The sequence below is a fragment of the Zingiber officinale genome, chromosome 5B (genome assembly GCF_018446385.1).
Source record: "Zingiber officinale cultivar Zhangliang chromosome 5B, Zo_v1.1, whole genome shotgun sequence".
Classification (NCBI taxonomy): Eukaryota; Viridiplantae; Streptophyta; class Magnoliopsida; order Zingiberales; family Zingiberaceae; genus Zingiber; species Zingiber officinale.
The window spans coordinates 115,335,729-115,344,711 of NC_055995.1; the positions used below are offsets into that span (position 1 = coordinate 115,335,729).

The 8,983-nt window shown below is 39.1% G+C and overlaps 1 pseudogene; it reads left to right on the plus strand.

The window, feature by feature from the left end:
• The first annotated feature begins 3,008 nt into the window (after positions 1–3,008).
• Positions 3,009–8,973, plus strand: LOC121986941 (annotated as a pseudogene).
• The last annotated feature ends 10 nt before the right edge of the window (positions 8,974–8,983 follow it).

Consider the following 8,983-nt stretch of genomic DNA (forward strand, 5'->3'; position numbering starts at 1 on the left):
TGTTTTAATGGATTTCACGATAGTTAAATTGAAGTAAACTTGTTAGAGATAAATTTTGAAAGAGTTTTGAAATTGAGTTTTAACATAATTTTGAAATTGAGTTTTAAAATAATTTTGAAATTGAGTTTTTTAAAATAATTTTGAAATTGAGTTTTTTTAAAAATAATTTTGAAATTGAGTTTTAAAAATAATTTTGAAATTGAGTTTTAAAGATAATTTTGAAATTGAGTTTTTAAAATAATTTTGAAATTGAGTTTTTAAAGATAATTTTGAAATTGAGTTTTAAAGATAATTTTGAAATTGAGTTTTAAAAATAATTTTGAAATTGAGTTTTAAAGATAATTTTGAAATTGAGTTTTAAAGATAATTTTGAAATTGAGTTTTAAAAATAATTTTGAAATTGAGTTTTTAAAATAATTGAGTTTTTAAAATAATTTTGAAATTGAGTTTTTAAAATAATTTTGAAATTGAGTTTTAAAAATAATTTTGAAATTGAGTTTTAAAGATAATTTTGAAATTGAGTTTTTTTTTTTAAATAATTTTGAAATTGAGTTTTTAAAATAATTTTGAAATTGAGTTTTAAAAATAATTTTGAAATTGAGTTTTAAAGATAATTTTGAAATTGAGTTTTAAAGATAATTTTGAAATTGAGTTTTAAAAATAATTTTGAAATTAAGTTTTAAAGATAATTTTGAAATTGAGTTTTATTACTTAGTCATCTCACCCGATCTAACTTTTCAATCAGGGAATCCTATGATTGATGTGAGATGATTTATTGTTGAATTCAGGAGTTTTGGTTTAACTTTGTGTTAGATTCAGATTTGGCTTTGGGTTCAACAAGTAAGCATTCTTTGGATAAACTTCTGGGCTATGGTGAGTCACAAGGAGCTCATTAAAGTAATCATGCCTTTGAGGTTTTCCAAATAGTCCTACCCATTGAACTTAATACCAATCCTTGGTCTAACTAGTCAGGATCCATTTAAGGGTAGCTTCGGTCAGTTCCACTTGGCCAAATGCACCAGGTCGAAGCCATATCTTCCTAGACATGCGATGCCCAAGCTTCCCTAACGTACTATCATCCAAAAACTTCACCAGTACTGTGGTTCAAGTTAACCTTAGTCCGTTTTAATTTAACCTTAATTACCCTGCCGGGTAATCTACTCTTGTTTTACCCATTTCGGGTAGATTAGGTTCAGTTACCCTACCGGGTAGTTTAGTTGGGGGTGCCAGCGAGTCTGGATCCTCCATCTTTATTTTGAGTTTTTAATTTCAATTTCGAATTTTGAATTTTATTTTTAATTTTTAATTTCAATTTCGAATTTTGAATTTTATTTTTAATTTTTAATTTCAATTTCGAAGTTTGAATTTTATTTTAATTTTAATTTCGAATTTTGAATTTTCAATTTTTAGGATTGTTTTTCTTTTTGCTCCCCCTGGATCATGGCCTCGATATGGTCTATCGAGGTAGTATATTTGATCCTTCGGAACCCAGTATTGGCCAAGTCCAACTTGATTGACCAAGTTAGACTTGGAGACCCATGCTTGGACTGATTTAATACTTTGTTTGTTTATTAGTGATAAATAAGATCTATATTTACTTTTGTATCCCAACCTAGTTCTGTTGTAGACGGCTCTTTGTGTTCCAAGAATCAAGTCCAAATTCTTGGAGCCCAAAGTAAACCGTTCTAAGGTATTTTCTAAATCCTTAACCTTATTTGTTAAACTTGAATTTTCTTCCTCAAGTTTTTGAACTTGAGTTGGAAATTCAGTCTGACTCTGGTCAGGTAAGGGTTTGGTGTTAGCCACTTCTTTAAGGACACTTACTTCCTTTAGAAGTGACTTAACTTTCAGGTTTGACTTAGCTAATTTGCGCAATAAATAGCTAACTAAAATGTTCAACCAGGAGATACTTATAGCGGGGTCTGGTCCTTCGGAAACGGATACGGATCCGTGGCTTTGCTCGGACTCTGCCTCAGACTCGCTCTCGCATCCGTATTCGACGACTTGGTCCCGGGCCATTAATGCGAGTAGACTCGTTTGTTCGAGCTCGTCGTCGTCGTCCTCCGATGAAGATTCGTCCCATGTTGCCTTAAGGACCTTTTTCCTTCTTTGCTTTTTGACCTCCTTCAGGTTAGGGCAGTTGGATTTGATGTGCCCTCTTTGGTTACACCCGTAGCATGTAACTTCAAACTTCATCTTTGTATTTTGTGGGCCTTCCTTTGATTTTACTGCCTTCTTTAGATCCCTTTTGTCGAATCCTTTCGTCTTGTAGAGCTTCTTCACGAGGTTTACCAGCTCGGTTGTAATGTCACCTTCTTCATCGTCAGAGTCTGGTTCAGCTTCCGATGCTGGTTCGGTTCTCCGTCGTGGTCTCGGTTCCCGGGTTCGGCTTGTACCTGCAACCAACGCAATACCTTTCTCGGTTGGCTGTGCATTAGTCTGCTCATGAAGTTCAAATTCACTAAAAAGTTCATCTAGTTTTAAAGAAGATAAATCCTTGGAAACTTTGTAGGCATCTACCATTGATGCCCACAATGTATTCCTTGGAAACGAGTTTAGCGCATATCTTATTACGTCTCGATTTTCTATCTTCTGGCCAATTCCGTGAAGAGAGTTAAGGATGTCTTGTATTCTCGCGTGAAGAGAACTCGCCGTTTCGCCATCCTGCATTTTTAGATTATATAATTTATTAAGTAAAAGATCTCTTTTACTTACCTTGGTGTCGTTAGTGCCTTCGTGGAGTTCGATTAGCTTTTCCCATAGCTCCTTTGCAGAGGAGAACGGGCCAACTCTGTTGAGTTCTTCCTTGGTAAGACCACACTGGAGGGTGCAGGTAGCTTTGGCGTCGGCTTCCACCTTTTTTATTAGAGAGGCGTCCCACTTCTCGCAGGGTGTAGTTTTGCTGTCGTCATCGACTGGCAGTTTCAGTCCCGTCTTTATGATCATCCACGTTTCGAATTGTATCTTTAGATACGTTTCCATTCTTCCCTTCCAGTAGCCAAAATCCTCTCCGGAGAATAGCGGGGGGCGTACAGTGCTGAAACCCTCTTGTTGGGCCATTTATAATATGTAACAAAAGAAAACAACAGAATATGTTCCAAGACTAAGTCTTGGATTAGTAGTGCTGGAATAAAGTATAATGAAAACGAGCTCGAGTGGTGTTGCACCTACTTCGAGCAAAAGTCGATTCGAGGGAAACAAAAATTAGAATATAGCTATAAGGCTAAATTCTAATTCGACTCCGAAAACGAAAAAAAAAACTGCGAAAAATTTATTTTGAAAGGTGGTTGCACCAATTCAAAACGACCCCGCTCTGATACCAATTGTTGGATCGAGACGCGCTAGAGGGGGGGTGAATAGCGCTCGCGGCTATTTGTTCGATTATCGGAATCGTAAAATGTTCGTAGAGTAATTAACGCAGCGGAAAGAAACAAACACACAGAAAGACAAGGGAATTTACTTCGTTCGGAGCCTGTGACGACTCCTACTCGAAGGCCCGCGATCCTTGATCGCTTTCCGTGGGCAACAACTATAAGCTCGACAAGAGTACAAGTATTACAGTTAAGTATAATGAAAAAGTACAGTTATACCGACGACAATATCGTAATCTGAAGATTTCGGAGCTCCGGGTCGTCGGTGTCTCGTAGCAGCACTTCGGGATCGTCTCGTGAGCAGCTTGTAGCAGAAAGATCGTTTGGAAGTTGTGTTTTGAAGCTGCTGGTCGAGACCCCTTATAAAGGGAGTTCAAGGCGCCTTATACTATTCACCAAGGCGCCTTGAACGAGCCGAGTCACCCGCGTGGATCAGCACGGACCTGGTCGAACTCTATCTGGTTCAAGGCGCCTTCAGCCTATCCAAGGCGCCTTCAACCGTCAAGGCGCCTTGAACTCCATTCAAGCGCCTCCATTCTTCGTTGGCCTTTGCACTCGAGGCGCCTCAAGCTCCATGGGGCGCCTCGGACATTCATCCGAGTTGTAACTTGCTCCTTTGTTCTCGCAAATGTGTTAGTCCCAAACACATACCTGCAAAACAAAGTTAGCACGGAAACATAGTGAATGATAATAATAAAAGTTTTGACAAGTCATGGTCTGACTTCGGGTTTCCAACCGGAAACCCTAGGTCGACCCAACGCCTACTGTTCCTTCTACGGGGAACGCGTCCTCACCTACTCCACTCAGGAGATTTACCTGTTGCCAGTACGATCCTCCAGATCGACTGGACTTTTGCTCAGCACTCGATGCTTCCGGACTTTCTGCTGAACATCCGCTTCACCGGCCAGTTCAGACTTTCACCTGGTTCGCGACACCAGGACTTTCCACCTAGGGTTACCACCCCCTAGGACTTTTGCCTGAAGCCATCGACCTGCCAAGACTTTCCGCATAGGGTTACCACCCCCTATGACCTAGGGTTACCACCCCCTAGGGTTTTACCTTGCCTAACCGCAGTTAGGACTTTCCTGAAACACTCAGCAAAAGTTGTCAGATAACAAAGCACCTTAACTTTGAATCCTTTGTCATTATCAAAACTTAGGTTCGATCGTCGGATGCTTCCCGCACCAACAATTCTTACGTGCAATTTGATCTTGTAATATTCTTTATTCTAATGAATTTTAACCAAGGTATTCCATATATTAATTAGCTTCTAATCAGGTCCTCTATCTATCATATTTAATGTGTGGTTCCCTTCCTAAATCTTCTTGTGCAAATGATAATGCTACTTTCTTAGGCAAATGAATGGATGTCCTATATCTCTCATTTGAATTTTCATTCCATATCTTTTTTATTTCTCTGTCTATAAAATTATCCTGATTATATCTCAACTACATCAAATCCAATAAGTAATCAATGGTTATACATAATATCACATGTTAATAAATAATCAATGGTTGCTCTAACAGTCTAGATATAGAATGCGATAAGAAGCAATACTGGTATATGATGCATGACATTTATTTTTTATTTCTGTAGTATGAAGCTCAGTAAATGGAGATGAACAAGTTAAATAGAAGACATTATAGTAATAAAACTAGCTTAGCACGCTTTGAAGCGTGCCTTTTATTGACTGTTGGCTGAAGAATATGAAGCATATGTTATCATAACCACATAACTATTGAGGAGCAAAATGGTAATCAAGTATCTCCCATGAGCAGCGCTTTCCCATCTCCACTGAAACTTTAAACTGTCAGCAATAGCTAGCAGTCCCAGATTGTTTATAATTAATTTTCAATAATTAATTAAGTATCAAACTCATCTCTGTGGGAGTTGATAGAGCACATGATAGAGACGAGATCAGTGTTTGTGGTGAAATGTTTCAATCCCAGCATCCCTTTGAGTTGTTGCATGATGAAGATGACCGCGGTGCCTCCCATGAAACCAGTGATCATCGAATGTGAGTGAGAAGAACTCCACCAGTCAGCCTACATATGCACGTATTCATCCATATATATATATATATATATATATATATATATATATATATATATATATATATATATATATAATTAATTAATTAGTGAAAACATTATCTACTTTTTTTTGTAGCTTACGTACACTAGAAATTAGCGCACTTTAATTCTCATCAAGCGATGAAAAACTATTAATAAATAGCAACTCTGCGTGGTCAATTATAATTTATTACCTGAAGATGCCGAGCGTCTCTTGAAAGAGTCCAGTGAAGAAGGCGGCGGTGAAGAGCAAATGCGTGTACAACTCCGATGGCCGAAGCAAGAAAAAGCCAGACGGCGGCGGTGTCCCCCACAGCCATGTTTGTGGAGCTACCACATATCGCATAGATTAACGGTGGGATGAAGCTCGAATCTAAAATAGGGACAAATAGTGATTAATTACTTAATTAATTAATCACGCATGTAATTGATTTTGAATTAATTAAGCAGATCATAGTACAGAGGCCGATGACGGGGTGAAGGTAGGTGTAGCTGATGCCTTGTGGGACAACGAGGATGGTGACGGTGAAGCCGACGAGGAGATCGCACTGGAACTTAGAGAGGTTATATTTTGGCCCCCATTCCAGAATGGTTACCAAGTACGTGAGCATCAGCGTAGATCTCGAGGACGAGTGACACTCTTCCACAGCCGAACGCTACCGAAATGGATCCTCTCAAAGATGTGAAGGACCCTTTCCTTCTTAGGTTCACCTCCATGCTATCAAGCACATATCTACCTACAACTAACGTCAGCATTGAAATAGATCGCGTTCGGTGGATCGTGGAAAGAACGCCGAAGAAGAAGATCGCATTCGCCTTAAGCAGGAGCCTTGCGAACCTTGGAGTCGTGCGTGATTTAGGACCGGGGAAGAAGATCATGTGCGCCTTAAGTTGGAGTCGCGCCTTGTTAGGATATATACTAAAAGCCTAGTTTTTTTGTATAAATATTTATTTAGAAATAAGAATCACATTGGTCAAATGTCTACATTTATGCTAAGTGTAGTTGTCCATTTAATTTATATTATAGATAACATGGTGTGAGGTGACACACAGAAGATCATGTTATTAGTTCTTTATAAATTATAAATAGTAGCTCACAAACCATTGGAGTGGTTGTAGTGTAATTTGGTATTAGTTTATCTTGACTATAAAATTACACTAGTACCTATGAGTGTATTGAGCAGAACCATATGAAGTAGTTTCTTCTTATACTGACATAAAAGAACAAAACCTCTGTTATTATGGAAATACGTACTCTTAATCATGATATAATAACAAGCACGTATACTTAATATTTATTTCTTTAACTTATCAAAGGGTGTGATTTAGTTCGTTAAATCAATATGCCCGATCAGTTGGGAAATGCTATTATTTATATGGTGTGTTGTTGATTATAGAATGAAACTGTATCCTAGTAATCTAGGTTGATGATGTCCCCTTGAGGAGCTCATAAGGATTGTCATGTAAACCCTACAGGTGGACTTAATCCGACATGACAATAAGGTTGAGTGGTACTACTCTTGGAGCTAGATATTAATTAAGTGAGTTGTCAGTAACTCATTTAATTAATGGGCATTCGATATCTTAAACACAGGGAGACTGACACACTCATGATAAGAAGGAGCTCATATTGTAATATGGGATTGGTGCGGTAGTGCAATAATAACTCTTTAGTGGTATGAGTTATTATTGATGAACTTGAGTTGGGTGTTCGGGGCGAACACGGGAAGCTCAAGCTCATCGGGAGACCAAAACCAATTCCTCCTCTCGGTCCCTGTTGTAGCCTCTTATTTATAAAGCCTTATATCCACTTAAAGCCAAGCTTCTTACCCATCTTGTTGTGGCCGGCCAAGCCAAGCTTGGAGCCCAAGCTAGGGTCGGCCAAGCCCTTCATGGAGCCCAAGTAGGGGCCGGCCAAGCCATGCTTGGTGAGCAAGCATGGGGTCGGCCAAAGTAAAATAAAAGGAAGTTTTGTAAACAAAATTTTGTTAAATCTTTCCTTATTTATAGTAATCTACAATGGTTAAAAGAGAGATTTTATTTTGTTAAAATCTTTCCTATTTTGTAGTTATCTACAATGGTTAAAAGAAAGATTTTAATTTTGTTAAAAACTTTCCTTTTATGGCCATCCTCATGGTTTTAAAAAAAGAGTTTTAAAATTTTAAAATCTTTCCTTTTATAGCTATCTACAAAGATTAAAGAGTGATTTTAATTTTGTTAAAATCTTTCCTTATTTGTAGTTATCTATAATATTTAAAAGAGATATTTTAATTTTTGATAAAACTTTTCTTTTTATAACCATGTTTTAAAAGGAGAAGTTTTAATTAATCTTTCCTTTTTGTAGTTGTCACTACAAGAAAAACCTCATTCAACAACACTCAAACGACAACAGTTTTATACCAAATCGTTGTCTTTTTGCCTTTTAACAACGGTTTTAACAAAAACCGTTGTCTTTTAGCAATTTTTTTGGCATATGACTACGGTTTTTAAAAACCGTTGTCTATTTATGTTTTTTTGGGGATACGACAACGGTTTTTAAAGGCTACGACAATAGTTTTTTAAAACTGTTGTCTATGTGCGCTTTTTTTGGGATTACGACAATGGTTTTTAAAAACTGTTGTCTATTAAGTATTTTTGAATGCCGTTGTTTTTTTCTTTTGCCGCTTTTTCCCCTTCGCCATTTTTTGCCGCAGCGTTTTTTCTTTCCCTCTCCTAGAAATTTTTTGCCATCGTATTCCATCCCTTTACCTTCTCGATCCAACCTACGATCTCTTCACACCGGCGAACCACCAAAAATAGGTCGCTTGACCTCCCTTCAGCTAACCCATAGACCGTAGCAGCAAGCCCACCCGCCACCCCTTCTCCTTTCCTCTCCAAGCCCTAAACTTGTCACCCCTTTTTTGCCCCGCCTCCTCCCTTCTGTCGTCCGCTTCCACCGCTCCGTTTCCACTACCACTCTACACCTCTGACTACACACTCGTAGGTCCTCCCTCTTCCCCCGCCTCTTTCGCCTCCGCCTCCGCCTCCGCCCCTGCCGTCACAACCACCATCTCCATCGGAGACAATCTTCCTGACGCCAACCTCTCCTACTTCGGCTCCGATGGGGATCTCCAGGCCGTCACCATCTCTGATCTCACCAAGAGCAAGAAAGCCATCTTCTTTACCGTCCCGGAGCCTTTACGCTGATGTGCTCGCAGAAGCACCTCCCTGGATTTGTGGAAAAGAATGGGGAGATGCATGCCAAAGGCGTGGACACCATTTCCTGCATCTCGGTCAACGATGCTTTCGTGATGCATGCCTGGAAGAAGGATCTCAACATTAGGGACGAGGTTTTGCTACTCTCCGACGGAAACAGGGAGTTCACCTTGGCACTCGGGGTGGAGTTGGATCTGTCAGACAAGCCCATAGGCCTAGGCGTCCGATCCCAGTGCTATGAGTTGCTGGCAGAAGATGGGGTTGCCAAAGTGCTCAACTTGGACACCATTGCCCTGCTGGCGCCTCTGATGTGGGACTCAAGTTCCATGTGCTAAACCTCTTTAT